Genomic DNA, 22628 nt, shown 5'->3' with positions numbered 1-22628 from the left:
CCTTCTCCCACTCCCCTAGTTTGTGTTTCCTCTCTCGCTGTGTCTCTCTCTGTCAAATAAATAAAATCTTAAAAAGAAAACAAACAAACAAACAAAACCATGGCAGGACATTTAGGGAAAGGTAACGTAAGCTGTGTGTATGTTGGTTTAGAAGGCATGTATTAATTATGGCCCAAAAAGGGATCTTAGAATTTTGTTGGTTTCCTAAAGCTATTAGTTCACATTTAGTATCCAGGAAGTTACTGGAAACTAAAAATAGAAATATAATCCTACCTGCTCTAAAACCATGTTACATCTCTACTTGGAATATTTCATTTCAAATAAGACTATAGTGATCACAATCAAAAAAGGGAGCCCAAACTGGACAGAAGATAAAGACAGATTTTTTTTAAAAAAAAATCGTTTACTTTAGAGAAAGAAAGATTTAAAAAGTTGGATCTTAAGCTAAAGCTGAGTACAAATACTGAATAAATTCCGAATACTAAAATTAGGCTGCATCTTTTAAAGTAAAAAGAGGTGAATTGTGGGATAAATGACTACTCCATAGCATTTGTTAATGTGGCTAGCTATTGCATCACAGCAATGTTTTATTTATTTATTTTTAGACTTTTATTTATTTATTTGAGAGAGAGCTAGATCGAGACAGCACATAAGCAGGGAAAGGGGCAAAAGAAGAGGGAGAGGAAGACTCCCCACTGAGCAGGGAGCCTGACTCCACTGGAGGTTCCATCCCAGGACCCTGGGATCATGACCTGAGCTGTAGGCGACGCTTAACCGATTGAGCCACCCAGGTGCCCCTACAGCAATGTTTTAAATCTCAATTATATGTTGTTATTTTACCTGATGTTAGTGCTGCCCAGATAACGGTTCTTCTGACTTGTACCTCTATACAGATTCATGGAATTCAACCATTATGGGCCCAATAAATATCGCTGAATGACTAGTACAAAATGAAATTAAGTATAAATAAATAATTTCTTTACATTAAAACTAAAAAGGAGACAATTCATTACATTCTCATGTTGAAGGTTAAATGAACATTATTTTTAAAAATAACACAAACTGGTTTATTGACATTCATTGACAAAATGAATTAGTCAACAAATACTTTCATTAAACTCAATGTATTATTCATATGACTTTTAAGGATAAATAGAAAGGGCAGTGTTTTTATTTATTAAGTATTATTTTTATGTAATCTCTATGCGCATGGGCCTCAAATTCACGACCCTGAGATCAACAGTCTCATGGTCCACTGACTGAGCCAGACAGGCGCCCTAGAAGGGCAATGTTTTTAATTTTGGCCAATTCAGTCATTGAGATTTGTTACCAAGTTTGCATCTAGGTTTTATGGTCAAAGTCAGCCCAGTTGATTCCACGAGTGATGCAATGTCGCCACCTACTGTGCAGAGTGTGGTAATGATAATGATAAAGGGAAAAATAAGTAAAGTTTTAAATAAACTACGAAGTACAAGCTCTATTACAAAGTTGTCACCATCAAGACAGCATGGTACTGGCACAAAAACAGACACATAGATCAATGGAACAGAATAGAGAGCCCAGAAATAGACCCTCAACTTTATGGTCAACTCATCTTCGACAAAGCAGGAAAGAATGTCCAATGGAAAAAAGACAGCCTCTTCAATAAATGGTGTTGGGAAAATTGGACAGCCACATGCAGAAAAATGAAATTGGATCATTTCCTTACACCACACACGAAAATAGACTCAAAATGGATGAAGGACCTCAATGTGAGAAAGGAACCCATCAAAATCCTTGAGGAGAACACAGGCAGCAACCTCTTCGACCTCAGCCGTAGCAACATCTTCCTAGGAACATCGCCAAAGGCAAGGGAAGCAAGGGCAAAAATGAACTATTGGGATTTCATCAAGATCAAAAGCTTTTGCACAGCAAAGGAAACAGTTAACAAAACCGAAAGACAACTGACAGAATGGGAGAAGATATTTGCAAATGACATATCAGATAAAGGGCTAGTGTCCAAAATCTATAAAGAACTTAGCAAACTCAACACCCAAAGAACAAATAATCCAATCAAGAAATGGGCAGAAGACAGGAACAGACATTTCTGCAAAGACGACATCCAGATGGCCAACAGACACATGAAAAAGTGCTCCACATCACTCGGCATCAGGAAATACAAATCAAAACCACAATGAGATACCACCTCACACCAGTCAGAATGGCTAAAATTAACAAGTCAGGAAATGACAGATGCTGGCAAGGATGCGGAGAAAGGGGAACCCTCCTACACTGTTGGTGGGAATGCAAGCTGGTGCAACCACTCTGGAAAACAGCATGGAGGTTCCTCAAAATGTTGAAAATAGAACTACCCTATGACCCAGCAATTGCACTACTGGGTATTTACCCTAAAGATACAAACGTAGTGATCCGAATGTTTATAGCAGCAATGTCCACAATAGCCAAACTCTGGAAAGAACCTAGATGTCCATCAACAGATGAATGGATAAAGAAGATGTGGTATATATACACAATGGAATACTATGCAGCTATCAAAAGAAATGAAATCTTGCCATTTGTGACGACATGGATGGAACTAGAGGGTATCATGCTTAGTGAAATAAGTCAATTGGAGAAAGACAACTATCATGTGATTTCCCTGATATGAGGGAGAGGAGATGCAACATGGGGGGTTAAGGGGGTAGGAGAAGAATAAATGAAACAAGATGGGATTGGGAGGGAGACAAACCATAAGTGACTCTTAATCTCACAAAACAAACTGAGGGTTGCTGGGGGGAGGGGGGTTGGGAGAGAGGGGTGGGGTTATGGACATTGGGGAGGGTATGTGCTATGGTGAGTGCTGTGAAGTGTGTAAACCTGGCGATTCACACACCTGTACCCCTGGGGATAAAAATATATGTTTATAAAAAATAAAAAATTTAAAAAATAAACTATGAAGTAAATATTAAGGTAATTTTTGGTGTAATTACATTACACCACTGTTCAATTGTATTGCCAGTAAACTGCACTACGTAGAAGCAATCAGTTCTGCTAGGAGTCTCATCAAGCTAGGCCTTTTTTGTAGCTGTGGACTTTTAAGGTAGACTTTCTGTCAGTATCTTTCCTTTTATTTTTTTAATTTAAGTACAGTTGACACACAATGTTACATTAGTTTCAGGTATACAACTTAGTGACTAGACAGGTTTATACATTATGTAACATTCTTCACAAGTGTAGCCACCATCTGGCCTGTTACATCACTGTTATATCACAACTGTATTCCTTATGCTGTGGGTTTTATTCTCGTGATTTCTACTATTACTGTATCACAATCAATTTCTCTCTTTGTGTCCATTAATATTTGCTTTCTGTGTTTAGGTGCTCCAGTGTTGGGTGTGTAGATACTTACAATTGCTATATTCTCTTGTTGGGTTCAGTCCTTGTCATTATGTAACAACTTTGTGTCTTTTTACAGTCTGTTCTAAAGTCTGTTTTGTCACATACAGGTGTTCTTATCCCAGTTTGTTTTTTTTTTTCCCCTTCCATTTGCCCAGCGAATATTTTTCCATCACTTTCCTTTCAGACTGTTCCGGTCTGGTCTTTTTTTTTTTTTTTTTTAAATTAATCTTTTTTTTTTAATTTATTTTCAGCATAACAGTATTCATTGTTTTTTGTACCACACCCAGTACTCCATGCAATCTGTGCCCTCTCTAATACCCACCACCTGGTTCCCCCAACCTCCCACCCTCCCACCTCTTCAAACCCTTCAGATTGTTTTTCAGAGTCCATAGTCTCTCATTGTTCACCTCCCCTTCCAATTTCCCCCAACTGCCTTCTCCTAACTCCCCATGTCCTCCATGCTATTTGTTATGCTCCACAAATAAGTGAAACCATATGATAATTGACTCTCTCTGCTTGACTTATTCCACTCAGCATAATCTCTTCCAGTCTGGTCTTTTAAGGTGGAGTGGGAGAGAGTGTCCCTGCAGCTCTTCGGTCCTTTAAAACCGAAGCTCTTTTTTTCCTGCCCCCCCCCCCCCATATCCCAGTGCTACCTGGGATGGTTTGGGTTTGTGGACCCTGGGCTTGCTGGGATTATAAGCTTCCTGTGAAGACCAGACCTGGCAGTTAAAGCACTGGGACCTGCCAGTTATGGCATCCAGACCTGCCCATTATGGTGCCCAGACCCTCACTGGGGTGGGTTGTTTTGTTTTGTATTTGACAGATAGAGATCACAAATAGGCAGAGAGGCAGGAAGAGAGAGAAGGGGGGGGGGAAGAAGCAGGCTCCCCGCTGAGCAGAGAGCCCCATGTGGGGCTTGATCCCAGGACCCTGGGTTCATGACCTGAGCCAAAGGCAGAGGCTTTAACGCACTGAGCCACCCAGGTGCCCCCTGGGATGGGTTTTTAAGGTAAGGTGGGAACAGAAACTGTCGTTCTCCAATCCCCCTGACCTGATGAGTTTTCCGGTAGGTCCTCCACCGCTTGGTGAAGTTCTAGTGTTGTCTTTTTTATGTACTAACTGCTCTTTTAAACCACTGCTTTTGTTTTTCTGTGACCAAGGACAGAGGGATCTGTTTCCAACTCAGTACTACCCCTCCCCACTGCTGTTCGCGGCATAAGGGGCGAGGGTTCCCCTTGTCACTGTGACTTGTTCTCTCTTGCTGTTCTATCTTTGGTTGTTCAGTAGCTGCTCAGTCAGCCCTCAGGTCTTCCTCAGGAGGAATTTTTCTATTACTAGGTGTATTTTGGTGAGTTCCATGGAGGAGGTGAGTTCTTCCTACATTGCCATCTTGGACTAGAAATCCTTAATACCTTTAAAACACATACATACATGTGCACACACACAATTTCCTGAATTTGTGCATCTTTTTCTCTTTTCCAACCCTTTTGACATGACTTTTAATGTTATCGTTTCCATTTGTCCTTTACTTTTCCGTAAGTTGATTTCCAATGTGATCTTTTGTCCAAACTGTCCATACAGTTTCTTTTTATTGTGCTAAGGATCCAATCTATCCAATTTGTGAGAGTTTAGTTTGAGATACATCTTATTTATTTTACTTATTTGACAGAAAGAACAAGATCACAAGTAAGCATAGAGGGAGATACATCTTGTCAATTACAATCAGAACCATTACCAACACCAAATTTGTTGGGCTAACTACCCTCCATTAGGCAACTAAAATACTTTAAATGTGTACATACCAAAATACTGTTGTTCTATTTAGCCAACACTTGCTATTTCTCTTTTGCCTATGTATTCCGTTAACTATTTTCATAAATGACCACTTCCATATGACTATAACTCACTTGCAGACAGTTATTATATCATTTCCATGCCCCTCCATTATCAATTCTTGCCCTACCACTTGTATTTTGCAAATAGTAGGCACCTAATGTCTACTATATAAAATGTGAAAAAACAATGTATCTGAAAGATGCTTTTATCCATTGTGAAGGAGAGGAGAAAATAAAGTAACACAAAGAAATGAAAAAAGCAGTAAGAATTTTATTGGGTATTTGGGCACTTCTTTGTTCTTTTCAGCCAACTACAGGAGAACAGTGGTGAGGACTGGAAGGTGAGAGGAAGGAATTAGAGAGGTAAAGGACAAGTAATCAATCAAACATAGGGCTAGTCAAGTGTGTCTTAGCTCAGGCTGCTGTAACAAAATACCAACAAAATAGACTGGTGGTTTATAAACAACAGAAATTTATTTCTCATAGTTCTGAAGGCTGGAAGTCTGGAATCAAGGTGTCATCATGGTCAGGTTCTGGTGAGTATCTCTTCTGGGTTACAGACTGCCATGTTCTTGTGGTATCCTCATATGACAAAAAGAGAGTGAGCTAGCTCTCTGGCTTCTTCTCTTATGGGCACTAATCTTATTCCGGAGGACTCCACTCTCATGACCTAGTTACCTTTCAAAGGCCCCACTTGCAAGTATCATTCTATTATGGGTTAGATTTCAAAGTATGAATTCGGGGAGGGGAGCACAAACATTCAGTCCTTAATGCAGTGTTTATAGTATTCTAAGTAATGGGCTAGTTTCTTGGGAGGGGAACAGGATTTGAAAACCACACAGACCCTTATATTGTGCTCTTGGGGAGTTACAACTATCATACTCAATAGGTTAAAAGAACATTATGTGCTAAATAGTGCAGGGCTGACCATGTGTTCAGTAATCATTTCATGGAAGTGGAAGGCATATGGATTGGGACCAACAGAGGAATGCTTCTGCAGAAGATGGGTTTTGAATCAGATCTTAAATTTCCAGATATGAAACAAAAAGAGGCAAAAGATGAAGATGGGTAAAAGAAGAAAGCATGCATTTTTGGAAAGCGGAATATCATAAAGCACATGTAATACTAACAAAATACACTTCTATTTCTCCTTCAGCTGGTTTTCATGGTATTATCTAGTGCTGCTGTAATATACCAGTCACTGGCCACATGTGGCTATTTAAGTTAAAATTAATTTAAATGAAATAAAACTTAAAATTATGTTCTTTAAGAACTAGCCAATTTCAAGGGCTCAATCAGTCACAGGTGGCTAGTGGTTACTGTATTGAAGACAGCAAATGTGAGACACATCCATCATTGCAAAAAGTTCTTTTGTAAGTGCTTCAATAAGTGCTTTTGGGGACTTACTATATGAGAAGCTCTCATGATCCCATTTACTCTTTATAGCAAACTTAGGAAGTATATACTTACAGATAAGAAAACCAAGGTTCCTAGAACTTAAGTACTTTCCCAAAGTCACATAGTAATTGGCAGGGCTGTGATTTGAAGTTTCAACTGACTTCAAAAACTGATGCATTTAAGCCACAGAAAATAAGGTTCCTGGGTAAGGAAAAGTGAGTTCTTCACCAGAGACAATGACATTCTAGACTGAACTGTTTGTGGCAGGAAAAAATCTGGTAGGTTCTTGAGTAAAGGAACAAAACCATAAAAATGGTTTTCAGGATCATTAAATTAGCTTATGTGCAGGGCTAGGCTAGGCATATGATGTTTTTAGAAGAAAAAAAAAGACACTTTCTGGGAGAGATGCAGTCTTATGGGCTTGTGACTTGATTAACAAAGCAGGAAGTAGATCCCAGCCCTTTTGTATCCTCTACATTTGGTGCCCTTTCTCAACAAGAATTGGAAGGCATGGTGGAAACAACAGTCTGGAATATAATGGAAGCAATGGAAGGAAGAAAGGGGGAAGGGAAAGGCAAACAAATTTTGAAAAAATAAGTTTAAAAATTAGGCTTAAAAAGTTGGAATAAGGGCGCCTGGGTGGCTCAGTGGGTTAAGCCGCTGCCTTCGGCTCAGGTCATGATCCCGGAGTCCTGGGATCGAGTCCCGCATCGGGCTCACTGCTCAGCAGGAAGCCTGCTTCCCTTCCTCTCTCTCTGCCTGCCTCTCTGCCTACTTGTGATCTCTCTCTGTCAAATAAATAAATAAAATCTTAAAAAAAAAAAAAAAGTTGGAATAAGGGATGCCTGGGTGGCTCAGTTGGTTAAGTGGCTGCCTTTGGCTCAGGTCATGATCCCAGTGTCCTGGGATCGAGTCCCACATCGGGCTCCTTGCTCGGCAGGGAACCTGCTTCTCCCTCTGCCTCTGCCTGCCTCTCTGTCTGCCTGTGCTCGCTCGCTCTCTCTCCCTCTGTCCCTGACAAATAAATAAATAAAATCTTTAAAAATTCACTTAAAAAAAAAAAGAGTTGGAATAATAGCAGATTTAGAGCGCACTTCAAAGTTTGCAGTACATTGGTCCAAAACACTGTGGTACTTATTCTCAAACAGAGGGAGGAAAAGATAGTCCAGTTTCTTCCAGTTTCTACTGTACCATCTAAGGAGCTTAGAAGCTGTTTCTTCCCAGAGTGGATAAAAATACAAAACCCCCCTATATGTTGCCTAAAGGAGACTCATTTCAGACCTAAAAACATCTCTAAATTGAAAGTGAGATGAATAAAGAAATATTTACCATGCAAATGCATGTCAAAGGAAAACCAAGGTAGCAATACCTATATCAGACAACATAGAATTTATTTATTTATTTATTTTCTAGTTTGTCTTTTTAAAAAATTTTATCTCATTTATTTGAGAGATAGAGAGAGAGAGCTGGAGCAGGGGAGAATCAGAGGGAGAGGGAGAAGCAGACTCCCTGCTGAGCAGGGAGCCCAAAGCAGGGCTCAATCGCAGGATCCTGGGATCAGGACCTGACCCGAAGGCAGATGCTTAACTGACTGAGCCATCCAAGCGCCCTTGTTTCAAGTTTTTATTTAAATTCTATTTAGTTAACATACAGTGTGATATTGGTTTCAGGAGTAGAATTTACTGATTCATCACTTACATATAACACCTAGTGTTCATCACAAGTGCCCTCCTTAATTCCCATCACCCATTTAGCTCATCCCCTACCCACCTCCCTTCCAGCAGCCCTCAGTTTATTTCCTATAGTTAAGAGTCTTGGAACAAAATATACTTTAAAATAAAGACTGTAACAAGAGGCAAAGAATAATACCATATAATAATAAAGGGGACAATCCAACAAGAAGATATAACAACTGCAAATATTTATGGACCCCACATGGGAATACCCAATACCAAAAACTGTTCATAACAAACATAAAGGAACTAATTAATAGCAACGCAATAATAGTAGGGGACTTTAATTTTTTTATTTAAATTCAATTAGCCAACATACGTATATCATTAGTTTCAGACGTAATAGTAGGGGACTTTAACACCCCACTTACACTGATCATCCAAACAGAAAATCAACATGGGGAGAGTGGCTTGGAATGACACACTGGACCAGATGGATTTAATGGATATATTCAGAACATTCCATCCTAAAACAGCAGAATATACATTCTTTTCAAGTGCATATGGGACATTCTCCAGAATAGGCCCCCTATTAGGCCAAAAAAACAAGTCTCAACAAATTCAAAAAGATTGAAGTCATTCCAGGGATGGCTGGGTGGCTCAGTCAGTTAAGCTGCTCCCTTCGGCTCAGGTCATGATCCCAGGATCCTGGGATTGAGTCCTGCATTGGGCTCCTTGCTCTGCAGGGAGCCTGCTTCTCTCTCTGCCTTTGTCTGCCACTCTGCCTGCTTGCTCTCTCGCGCGCTCTCTCTCTCTCTCTGACAAATAAATAAATAAATAAAATCTTGAAAAAAAAAGATTGAAGTCATTCCATACATCATTTCCAACCACACCAATATAAAACCAGAAACAAACCATCAGAAAAAAAACTGGAAAGAGACCAATACATGGAGGTTAGATAAGATGCTACTAAACAATGAATGGGTCAATCAAGAAATCAAAAATTACATGGAAATGCATGAAAATGAAAACACAATGATCCAAAATCTTTGGGATGCAGCAAAAGCAGATTTAAGAGGGAGTCTTACAGCAATACAGGTCTACCTCAAGAAGCAAAAAGCTCTCAAACTACCTAACCTTAAACCTCAAAGATCTAGAAAAAGAACAATACACAAAACCCCAAACCAGCAGAAGGAAGGAAATAGTAAGACTAGAGCAGAAATAAATGAAACAGAAACTAAAAATCAAAGGAACAGATCAGTGAGACCAGAAGCTGGTTCTTTAAAAAGATCAACAGGGGCGCCTGGGTGGCTCAGTGGGTTAAGGCCTCTGCTTTCGGCTTGGGTCATGATCCCGGGGTCCTGGGATCGAGCCCCACGTCGGGCTCTCTGCTCAGCAGGAGGCCTGCTTCTCTTCCTCTCTCTCTCTCTCTCTCTCTGCCTACTTGTGATCTCTGTCTGTCAAATAAATGAATAAAATCTTTAAAAAAAAAAAAAGATCAACAAAATTTATAAACCTCTAGTCAGACCCAGAGAGAAAGAAAGAGAGGACTCAAATAAACAAAATCAGAAATGAAAGAGGAAAAATAACAACTGATATTACAGAAATACAAAGGATTATAAGAGAATATGATGAAAAATTATATGCTAACAAATTGGACAAACTAGAAGAAATGGATACATTCCTAGATGTGTATAATACCCCAACTGAATCAGAAAGCAATAGAAAATTTGAACAGACATTACCAGCAATGAAATTCAATCAGCAATCAAAAAACTCCCAACAAACAGAAGCCCAGGACCAGACTGCTTCACAGGTGAATTGTGTCAAATATATAAAGAAGAAAGAAGAAACCTATTGTTTTTGGACTATTCCAAAAAAAAAGAAAAAAAAAAAAAAGGAAACCTTCCAAATTCATCCTATGAGGCCAGAATCACCCTGATACCAAAACCAGATAAAGACACCACAAAAAAGAACTACAGGCCAACATCTCTGATGAACATAGATGCAAACATCCTCAACAAGCTACTAGCAAACTGAATCCAACAATACATTTAAAACATCATTCACCACAATCAAGTGGAATTTACTCACAGGATGAAAGTTTGGTTCAATATTCTCAAATCAATCAACATGATACGTCTCATCATTAAAACGAAGGATAAAAATGAAATGATCATTTTGATAGATGTAGAAAAAGCACGTGACAAAGTACATCAATTCATGATTCAAAAAAAACCCTCTACAGGGGGTGCCTGCCTGGTTCAATTGGTAGAGCATGTGACTCTTGATCTTGGCCTCCCAAATTCAAGTGCTCCTTTGGAAGGTAGAGCTTACTTAACAACAAAACAAAGCAAAAGAAACAAACAAAAGTCTCAACAAAATAGATTTATAGGAGGCATACCTCAACATAATAAAGGCTATTGATGAAAAACCTATAGTAAATATCATACTCAATGGGGGAAATCTGCAAGCTTTCTCCTAAGGCCAGGAACAAGATAAGGATGTTCACTCCCACAATTTTTATTCACTTTCTTCAACAAGTACTGGAAGTCCTAGCCACAGCAGTCAGACCAGACTAAGGAAGAAGTAAACCTTTCACTATTTACAGATGACACGATACTACATATAGAAAACACTAAAGATTCTGCCAAAGAACTACTAGCGCTGATAAATGAATTCAGTAAAGCTGCAGGACACAAAATCATTGTTCAGAAATCTGTTGTATTTCCACACACTAATAATGAAGCAGCAGAAGGTGAAATTAAGAAAACAATCCCCTTTGCAATTCCACCAAAAATAATAAAAAACCTAGAAAAAAAGTTAACCGAAGAAGTGAAAGACTTGTATTCTGAAAGCTATAAAACAGTGAAAGAAATTGAAGATGACGCAAAGAAATGGAAAGAAATTCCATGCTTATGGATTGGAAGAACAGATATTGTTAAGATGTCTATACTGCCCAAAGCAATCTACACTTTAATACAATCCCTATCAAAACACCAACAGTGTTTCCCACAGAACTCAAGCAAACAATCCTAAAATTCAAATTCACCACAAAAGACCCTGAATAGCCAAAGCAATCTTGAAAAAGAAAAACAAAACTGGAGCTATTATCCAGACTTCAAGTTTTGAAACAGTACAAAACATTACAGTACTGGCACAAAGATAGACACATTGATCAATAGAACAGAATAGAAAACCCAGAAATAAACCCCAATTATATGGCCAATTAATCTTTGGCAAAGGAGGAAAGAATATGTAGTGGGAAAAAGATACTCTCTTCAACAAATGCTATTGGGAAAACCAGGCAGCTATATGCAAAAGTATAAGGCTGGACCACTTTCTTATACCATACACAAAAATGAAGTCAAAATAGATTAAAGACCTAAATGTGAGACCTGAAACCATAAAAATCTTAGAAGAAAACATAGGCAGTAATTTCTCTGATACTAACTTTAAAAACATTTTTCTAGATATGTCTCCTGAGGCAGGAAAACAAAAGCAAAAATAAGCTATTGGGACTACATCAAAATAAAAAGCTTCTTTCTGCACAGCAAAGAAAATAATCAACAAAATGAAAAGGCAACCTACTCAATGGGAGAATATATTTACAAATGACATATCTAATAAAGTGTTAGTATCCAAAATACATATAAAAGTGATACAACTCAACACACACACACAAAACAAATAATCCAATTCAAAAATGGGCAGAAGACATGAACAGACATTTCTCCAAAGAAGACATCCAGACGGCCAATATAGACAAGAAAAGATGCTCAGCATCACTCATTATCAGGAAAATGCAAATCAAAACCCCTGTGAAATATCACCTGATACCTGTCAGAACAGCTGGAATGAAAAACACAAGAAACAACAAGTGTGGGCATAATGTGGAGAAAAGGAACCCTAGTGCACTGTTTGTGGGAGCGCAAACTGGTGCAGCCACTATGGAAAACAGTATGACAATTCTTCAAAAAGTTAAAAATAGAACCAACCCATGATCCAGTAATCACACTAGGAAGTATTTATCCAAAAAATACAAAAACACTGATTCAAAGGAATACATGCACTCTCTGTTTATTGCAGTATTATTTACAATAGCCAGATTATGGAAGTAACCCAAATGTCCATCAGTAGATGCATGGATAAGTAAGATGTGGTGTATATATATACAATGGAATATTATTCAGCCATAAAAAAACAATGAAATCGGGCACCTGGGTGGCTCAGTGGGTTAAAGCCTCTGCCTTCGGCTCAGGTCATGATCCCAGGGTCCTGGGATCGAGCCCCACATCGGGCTCTCTGCTAGGCGGGGAGCCTGCTTCCCTTCTTCTCTCTCTGCCTACTTGTGATCTCTCTCTCTCTCTCTGTCAAATAAATAAACAAAATCTTAAAAAAAAAAACTTAAAAAAAACAATGAAATCTTCTATTTGAAACAACATAGATGGATCTAGACAGTATAATGCTAAGTGAAATCAGTGAGTCAGAGAAAAACAAATACCATATGATTTCGTTTATATGTGGAATTTAAGAAACAAAACAAACAAGCAAAGGATAGAGAGAGAGAGAAACCAAGAAACTGACTCTAACTATAGAGAACAAACTGATGGTTACCAGAGGGGAGATGGGTGAAGCAGGTGAAGGTGCTTAAGAATACACTAATCCTGATGCACTGAGTAATGCATGAACTGTTGAATCACTATGCTGTACTCCTGAAACTAAGATAACACTGTATGTTAACTATACTGGAATTAAAATTAAAAACTTAAGAAAAAAAAAAAAGAAATTGTCACTCCCATCCACATGACAAGGGAAAAAAGCTGAGCTGAAAATCAGCAATTCTTAAAGCCATCAGATAACTGAGGACACAGGGTAAACAGCTTGCCTCAAAACTCGAGACAGACAAGCAGATATAAAGAATCACAACTTACTGGAGCAGAAATTAGGAAAACTGGTGCTAGGGTAGGGAAAGCTAATCTGTCACTGAGGAATTACTGGAAGCTCAATGTGGACAAATATGAGGGTTAAAAACTTAAGAAGGAACTACGCAATGGGGAAAGGGCACACATTTTTGTGTGTTACCTCCAGGAGGCCTACCATGTTCCCACAGTGAAAATATGACAAAATGCCCTGGTGTTTCTGGCTGGAGGAGGGGACATGTGGCTGTTCTGAAAGAAGTCATGAGCAAGCATTCTCTTCTTAATGAAGCCTGACCTGCAGAGAAACTATTTTATGAGAGCCTAACCAACTAGAGTTTTACAAAAGCCTACCTAACTGGGGGAAGGGGAAATACCCAAATACCCTCTAGCCTTCCTGTCTTACCTAGAGAGGAAGGGGCAAACCCGTGAAGTTTGTGTGAAGGTCATAGCCCAGAGGCACAAGCTCAATAAAGACTGAGACTTAATCATAGGACTATAGAATTGTTCTCGCCCAGGACCTCACATGAAGAGGGCTCCAATAAAACAGTGGACTACAGTGGAAAGAACTATACACCTCAGACCTTATTTAAGAAGTCTTTTGGGGGGCACCTGGGTAGCTCAGTCAGTTAAGCATCTGCCTTCAGCTCAGGTCATGATTTCAGGGTACTAAGGATCGAGCCCCATATTGGGTTTCCCTGCTCAGCAGGGAATCTGCTTCTCCCTCTCCCTATGCCCCTCCTCCTTGCCCATGTTCTCTCTCTTTCTCTCTCTCTCAAATAAATAAATAATATATATATTAAAAAGAGAAGTCTCTCAAACAAAACAAAACAAAACCACTCAGGTGGTGGAGTGTTTGACTCCTGATCTCAGCTCAGGTCTTGATCACAGGGTCATGACTTCATGCCCTGCATTGGGCTCTACAATGGGTATAGAGCCTACTTTAAAGAAAAAAAAAAAAAAAGAGGAAGTCTCTCAAGTCCTTGATTTCAAACTATATTACAAACCTACGGTATCAAAACACTATGGTATTAGCATAAAAGCAGACATATACATCAATGGAATAGAATAAAGATATATGTATATATGTATACATACATTCAGAGAATAAAGAGTGCAGAAATAGACCCAAGTATATATGGTCAATTAATTTATAACAAAAGAGGTAAGAATATACAATGAGAAAAGGACAGCCTAGGGGCCCCTGGGTGGCTCAGTGGGTTAAGCCGCTGCCTTCGGCTCAGGTCATGATCTCAGAGTCCTGGGATCGAGCCCCGCATCGGGCTCTCTGCTCAGCAGGGAGCCTGCTTCCTCCTCTCTCTCTGCCTGCCTCTCTGCCTGCTTGTGATCTCTCTGTCAAATAAATAAATAAGGGCGCCTGGGTGGCTCAGTGGGTTAAGCTGCTGCCTTCGGCTCAGGTCATGATCTCAGGGTCCTGGGATCGAGTCCCGCATCGGGCTCTCTGCTCAGCAGGGAGCCTGCTTCCCTCTCTCTCTCTCTCTCTGCCTGCCTGTCTACTTGTGATCTCTCTCTGTCAAATAAATAAATAAAATCTTTAAAAATAAAAATAAATAAATAAATAAATAAAATCTTTAAAAAAAAAAAAGAAAAAGAAAAGGACAGCCTCATCAATAAATGGTACTGGGAAAACTGGACATCCACATGCAAAAGGATGAAACTGAACCACTATCTTACACCATATACAAAAATTAACTCAAAAGGGATTAAACACTTGAATTTAAGTCCAGAAACCATAAAACTCCTAGAAGAAGACTTAGGCAGAATGCTCCTTGACGTCACTCTTGGTGATATTTTCTGGATCTGACTCTAAGGGCAATGGCAACAATAGCAAAAAAAAACCCAAATGGTACTGCATTGAACTAAAAAGCTTCTGCACAGTAAAGGAAACCATCAACAAAATAGAAAGGTAGTCTACTGAATGGGAGAAGATAATTGCAAAGGATATATCTGATAAGCGATTAATACCCCAAAAATATATATACAATGAAATACTACTCAGCCATATCTGATAAGCGGTTAATATCCAAAATATATATATATATACAATGAAATACTACTCAGCCATAGAAACACAGCCACATGTTTGTGATGACATGGATGGACCTGGAGGGTATTACGCCAAGTGAAATAAGTCAGAAAGAGAAAGACAAATACCACAGATTTCATTTAAACATGGGATCTAGGGGCGCCTGGGTGGCTCAGTGGGTTAAGCCGCTGCCTTGGGCTCAGGTCATGATCTCAGAGTCCTGGGATCGAGCCCTGCATGGGGCTCTCTGCTCAGCAGGGAGCCTGCTTCCTCCTCTCTCTGCCTGCCTCTCTGCCTGCTTGTGATCTCTCTGTCAAATAAATAAATAAAATCTTTAAAAAAAATAAAAATAAAAAAAATAAACATGGGATCTAAAAAAGCAAAACAAACTAATATACAAAACAAAACTCAGAGAATAGATTGATTGGTAGTTGCAGGGGACAGGCAAGATAGGGTGAAAGGGATCAAGAGGTATAAAATTCCCATTACACAATAGGTAAGTCATGGGGATGTAATATACAGCATGATGACTATAATTAATAATATTGTACTGTAAATTTGAAAACTACAAAGAAAGCAAATCTTAAAATATTTCTCGTCACAAGAAAAAATGTTCTGGGGCACCTGGGTGGCTCAGTGGGTTAAAGCCTCTGCCTTCAGCTCAGGTCATGATCCCAGGGTCCTGAAATTGAGCCCCACATCGGGCTCTCTGCTCAGCAGGGAGCCTGCTTCCTCCTCTCTCTGCCTGCTTTTCTGCCTACTTGTGATCTCTGTCTGTCAAATAAATAAATAAAATCTTAAAAAAAAAAAAAGAAAAAATGTTCTAAATTTGTATGGTGACAGACATTAACTAGATTTATTATGGTGACTGTTTTGCAATGTATACAAATGTGGAAGCACTATGTTGTATACCTGAAACTAATATAATGTCATATGTCAATTATACATACATATATACATACATACATACATACACACATATATACATATCTAAAACTACTGATTCTGTCAGGAACCCAAAGACAATAGGGGAGACACAAACAAGGACATTAGAGGAAATTTAGTCTCTGATACCTACAGTTACAGCCAACAGTAAACACAGCCTAACCCCTAGCTAGATAAACAGGCATCAGAACTAAACTCAGATATGGCAGGGGTATTAGAATAATGATACCAGGATTTAAATTAATTATTTTAATATACTAAAGGTGCTAATGGAAAAAGTATACAACATGTAAGAACAGATGGGAAATTAGATGGTAACTACACGTCTAGTGGTGAGCATTTTGTAATGGATATACAGTTGATCCTTGAACAACATGAGTTGAACTGCACAGTACCACTTACATGCAGACTTTTCTACAGTACTATAAATGTATTTTCTTTTATGATTTTATTTTTTTTTAAAGATTTTATTTATTTGAGAGAAAGGGAGTAAGCGTGAGAGATAGAGCACAAGCCAAGGGGGAGAGGCGGAGGGAGAAGCAAACTCTCTGCTGAGCACAGAACCTGATATGGGGCTCAATCCCAGGATACTGGGACCATGACCTGAGCCAAAGGCAGATGCTTAACCAACTGGGCCACCCAGGTGCCCGTTTTATGATTTTATTAATAGCATTTTCTCTTCTCTAGCTTTATTGTCAGAATACAGTACATAATACATATAAAATTTAAAATATGTGTTAACTGTTTATGTTATTGTTAAGGCTTTTGGTCAACAGTAGGCGATTAGCAGCTAAGTTTTGGGGGATTCAAAAGTTATTTGTGGATTTTTGACTGTGCAGGCTGTTAGCACCCCCATTCCCCATGTTATTCAAGGGTCAACTGTAATTGTCAAATCACTGTATGTACACCTAAACCTAATATGCCATTTATACTTCAATTTAAAAGAAAGATCTACGGGGCGCCTGGGTGGCTCAGCGGGTTGAGCCGCTGCCTTCGGCTCAGGTCATGATCTCAGGGTCCTGGGATCGAGCCCCGCATCGGGCTCTCTGCTCAGCGGGGAGCCTGCTTCTTCCTCTCTCTCTCTGCCTGCTTCTCTGCCCGCTTGTGATCTCTGTCTGTCAAATGAATAAATAAAAAAAAAAAATCTAAAAAAAAAAATAAAATAAAAATTAAAAAAAGATCTAATGGGTAACGTAAGCAGAGAGATGGAAAACCTAAGAAAAAATCAAGAGGCAATACTAATTAATATTGAAAATACTGTAAAGGAAATAAGAATGTTTTTAATGCATTCATCAGTGGACTGGACATGGCTGAAGAATCTGTGAGTTTAAGAAATGTCTGACATCTCTGCCATATCTGAGTCTGGTTATGATGCTTGCTCTTTCTGCTGTTTCATGTTGGTTTTTGTCTTTCAGTATGCCTTGTAATTATTGGTTGAAAGCCAGACATGATATGCTTAGTAAAAGAAAAAAACTGAAGAAAATAGGTATGTAGTGAGAGATTTTACATTTGACCAGTTAGGGGTTAGGCTATGTTTTGCAAGACTTAATAAATCAGAAACTATGGAATGAGGTCCAGCAATTAGTGTTTTTAACAAGCCCTCCCACTGGTTCTCATGGATGCAAAATTTGAAAACTACTTCTGTACCATCATAATTACTAAGACCATGGTAAACTGGGGGAAAGTATAGGTAGAACGGCATGCACTGGCTTTTATAATAGCTCTAGCATTTGAGAAAGATAAGGACAATTATAAGAACTGTAGAGTTGGTTGGTTGTTCCTAATTATTATTAATGTGCTGCAGGAAGGAAATGACAAGCTCATGTTAGCCAGCTATCTATTCAAGGCATAACACGAAAGCTAGAAACCACCCATGGCAGCCTTTAAAGAGACTTTCAAAACCAAGGTTCCTTTGAGAAATGTTTCATTCTAAGACTGAGACAGAGAAAATACAAGGTGAGACTGAAGCATTGTGATACCAGAAAGTAAAGAAATGCTCAAAAAAAAAAAAAAAAATAGAGGCACATCAAAGGGATATGGAAGGTAAAGCTTAATTCCCTCCCTTCCCTTTGAGGATGGCCTAGACTCAGTAACCTGCTTCCTTGGAGTAGGGAAAGGGAAAAATATTAACTATAAAATGGAAGTGCTGAACAGTTACCACCACCAGAAATCATGCGAATATCATGTACCCCCTACAATGATGTGATGAGGACACCTTCTTTCCAAAACCCCGTAATACCCATCAAAGCATGAAAAAGTCATCAGACAAATCTAGATTCAGGGACAGTCTATAGGATATCTGATCAAGGCTATCAAGGTCATGAAAAGGCATGCCTCAAGGCTATCAAGGTCATGAAAAACAAGACTAAGAAATTGCTACAAATCAGAAGAGACTAGGGAGACATGACAACTAAATGAAATGTACTACCTTGGTATGCAGAAAAGAGTTAATAGGAATGCCTGGGTGCCTTAGTCAGTTGGGCATCTGCCTTCGGCTCTAGTCATGATCCTGGGGTCCTGGGATCAAGTTCTGCAACAGGCTCTTTGCCCAGTGTGGAGCCTACTTCTCCCTTTGCCCCTCCCCCAATCATGCCTGCTCTCTTTCTCACACACAAATAAATAAAATCTTTGAAAAAAAAAAAAAGAGTTAACAAAGCAGTCTTGAGATCGCTGTCCTTGGAAAGGCCTGTTTGCAAGGCTGGCCCTTGACTGGTGTCTGGGAACTTAGATTTTGGGAGAGTTCTCACAATTCCCTTATAAGAATGGTTCATGGTGCCTAAACTGTTCATACAAACAATACAGTTTAGTAAAAAACACTTTTTTGCTTTCCCTCTGAGAGTCTAGAAATTTGGGTGCTTGTTAGCTAGAAGGTACCTGTGTGACTAGCCCTTAACAGAAATCCTAGGCACTGAAACTGCAGTGAGCTTACTGGCAGACAACAGTTCTAGTTATCACAACTTGTTCCTAAAGAAATTAAACATGTCCTGTGTGATTTCACTGAGACAGGACTCTTGGAAGCTTGTACTTCTGGACTTTACCCCAGATTTTGCTGATTTTGTTTTGTATCCTTTCACTGTAATAAATCATAGTCATGGGGATGACTATATGCTGATTCCTGAGTCCTGGCAAATCATTAAACTTGGGGGTTGTCTCAGAGAACCTTGACACAGCTGGATTGGATCCTTGGGAAAAAAGAGGACATAATATAAACATTGGTAAAATCCAAATAAAGTTTGGAGTTTAGTTAATGGCAATGAGTCAATATTGGTTTTTTAGCTTTGCAAATATTTCATGGAACTATAAGATCTTAACAATGGGAGAAACAGAGTGAGGGGCAAGTGAGAACTCTGCACTATCTTTGTAACTTCTCTGTAAATCTAAAATTATTCCAAAATTTTAAAAAAATTAAAAAAAAACTCAAACAAAATGCTTTAGAAATTCATAAAAAAAAAGACTATACCGGGGCACCTAGGTGGCTCAGTGGGTTAAGGCCTCTGCCTTCGGCTCGGGTCATGATCCCAGGGTCCTGGGATCGAGCCCCACATCGGGCTCTCTGCTCAGCAGGGAGCCTGCTTCCTTCTCTCTCTGACTGCCTCTCTGCCTACTTGTAATCTCTGTCTGTCAAATAAATAAATAAAATCTTAAAAAAAAAAAGACTATACCATTCATGTACCATTCATCAGAAAGAGAGATTATCTAAACTAAAACACAAAGGAAAAAATGAAAGAGTGAGAGAGAATGCAAGAGCTTTATTTACTGTAGCCAGAGGGACAGATTGTAGTTTAAACAAAAAGAAATCAAACTCAGGTCCTGAGTGTGAGAAAAGTGAAATTAGAAGGTTGAATTCATAACCCACAGCATGTCTCCTAAATTAAAGACAGGGCTGGGAAGGGAGAATCATGAGACCTTGAGATCTAGGATGGAGATATCATGGTGGAAACTCTTGAGAACATTGAGCTGATAGATTTACCTCAATCCTTTGGACAAAGTACACTTGCCCTTGTTGTATAGTGACCTCCCTTTGAAAACCATGCAGTAGTCTCACCCGAGAAAAATGCCTTCCAAGATGCTAGATTCCCTTAAGATTTGCCACAACTATCTCCAGTGTTTCCAAGCCAATAACTAGGGTCAACTTCCATCATGGCCTTAGTGGGGAAGCACTGTCCCTGTTTTGGAATAAAAAAGATTATTCACCAAACACATACTGGCAGAATTGGAAGAACATACCTGGCTGGGGATGGATCTTGGTATATGTTCACGGAATGTGCCCTGAGGTAAGGATATTCTAGATCTGTTGAGTGTAAATCCAAAATAACCAAGAACTGAACTGAACTGAACTTGATAAGATTATTTTCTGTTATCAGGGAGCCCCTGTTATAGGGGCTCAAAAGACGTTATATCACAGAAAAATATAAAAGCTGTATTTCTTCACACGGCAGAATCTGTGAGCTGCCATTGATGTATCTTTTAATTCTTCAATAACTTCATCAGGGGAAGTTGCAATGAACAATCTCTGTATCCTCTTGTTTCTAACAGAATCTGGCTCTTAGGGACTATTAAGAAATTTGCTAATTGGACAAACTCACCAAGAGGCTGAGTACACACAGAGAAAGGTAAATACTTACAGATTCTTGAGTATGCTTGGCATTCAAGGTGAGAAGTGTCTTTAAAATGTGAATACTTGGGGCACCTGGGTGGCTCATCAGGTTAAAGCCCCTGCCTTCAGCTCAGGTCATGATCCCAGGGTCCTGGGATACAGCCCCACATCAGGCTCTCTGCTCAGCGGGGAGCCTGCTCCCCCCACCCACTCTCTCTTCCTGCCTCTCTGCCTACTTGTGATTTCTGTCTGTCAAATAAATAAAATAAAATCTTTAAAATGGGAATACCTTCCAAAGGCTAATCCTCAGCCCTTTGTTCTTAGTATGCTTCTAATGGCTTTCAAGCGCTGTAATAACCTGCTAAACTGTTCTGAGATTTTGCTACTTCAGACACATGTGCCCACTGATGTCCGATTACTATCCAGATACTTTTTTTTTTTAAACTATGTTACTCTGCTGCTCAAAATCTTTATATGAGTATTTAGGGCCTTATATGCTGAAATTAAAATATTTTAGCTTCTTGAAAGCTCTTCCCAATCTGTTTCCTCTTTATCTAGTCCTGTTTTCCATTCCAACTCTAAGTCTTAATCCTAGGAAGTCTCCAAACGTAATTTTTTGAAAACCATTTCCCTTCACCTGCAAATCTTTCTTATTTGTGTACCAGCTTCATAGAACATGCAATCACCTTTCTGAACTATTTTATGTGTAAGGGTTCTGTGGCTGCAAATGTTTCTATTTGACCCATTGTTAAAATGTGGAAATAATTCTTCACCTTTAAAAATTGTTGAAAAATTCCAAGTTCTTGTAGGGCCCACACTTCAAAAAATGACTCACATTTACTAGCAGCTGCCATCTTTGGATATGTGTTGTTCAGTTGGACAGTCATAACTACACTGGAAAAGTATTTACTGAGCACCTACCACTTGCCAGACACTCTTTTGGATGCTGGAGATAAAGCAGTGAACAAAACTGGTCACGGAGTTTCTATGCTAAAGAGGAGACAGAAAACATGACAGTTAAGTTTAGGAAGCGGTAACTGCTATAGATAAAGCAAGCAGGGGCCAGGGTTAAGAGGGATGGGGAAATTGTGGTTGGGAAGTGCACCTGCACTTCCTATTCACGTAAATAACCGGCTGGTTCCTACGGAAACTTCATCTGTGGCTCCTATCAGGATCGTTATACACGGTCTGGTCCTAAAGGACTGTCAGGAACTTGAAGGTAGGAAGTGTGTGCCTCATTTGTCTTTGGAATCCCAGAGTCGAGCAGTGTTTTCAGGGCGAAAACATGATGGAAAGCGAACAGTTAGGGAATCCCCACAGAGGATTAGTTACTTCGACCACTGATAGTTACTTCGACCACTGCTTTCCAGGGTGGTTATTCTAGCAGGGGTTAGAAGCCGAGACTCCATCCGTTCCCAGGGCAACGGGACTGTGACGCAACGCAGCCACTGGTCCGCCCTCGAGGGATTAGGCTGCAAGTTTAGGAACGAATTAAATGAGCGAGAATTAGATCCTCTGAACGCGGAACACCCCGCACGACCGCGCCCCTTCAGGGTCGTCGCCCGCACGGTGGCTTCCGGGCTTTTAGGGTCGCCCAGTTCTAGGAACGACAACTTCCGGCCCCAAAGGTCCCCTGCTCCGTGGCTTGCCGGGGTCCTAGCGATGGAAAGGTGGCCGCGGCGGCCGCCTGACCCCTCACGGAACACTGGGACAAGGGCTGCTGCCTTTTCCCGGGAGGCGGCGGCGACAGGAGCGCTGAGAGGATCCGCACGCCGGCGGAGCTCGTCCGGGAAAGAGAATTAGGCCGGAACGCGGCGTGGAGTGCGGACCTGG

At 39.7% G+C, this 22628-nt stretch overlaps 1 long non-coding RNA gene across 1 annotated transcript; it reads right to left on the bottom strand.

The window, feature by feature from the left end:
• Window positions 1-5528: 5528 nt before the first annotated feature.
• Window positions 5529-22466, bottom strand: LOC125095386 (uncharacterized). Its single transcript, XR_007125863.1, has 3 exons — window positions 22147-22466; window positions 21717-21785; window positions 5529-5798 (listed from the first exon to the last, which is right to left on the bottom strand). It is a non-coding gene; the product is annotated as an uncharacterized LOC125095386 (long non-coding RNA).
• Between the last annotated feature and the right edge of the window lie 162 nt (window positions 22467-22628).

Source organism: Lutra lutra, chromosome 3, assembly GCF_902655055.1.
Source record: "Lutra lutra chromosome 3, mLutLut1.2, whole genome shotgun sequence".
NCBI lineage: Eukaryota > Metazoa > Chordata > Mammalia > Carnivora > Mustelidae > Lutra > Lutra lutra.
This window is presented reverse-complemented; position numbering and strand designations above follow the sequence as displayed.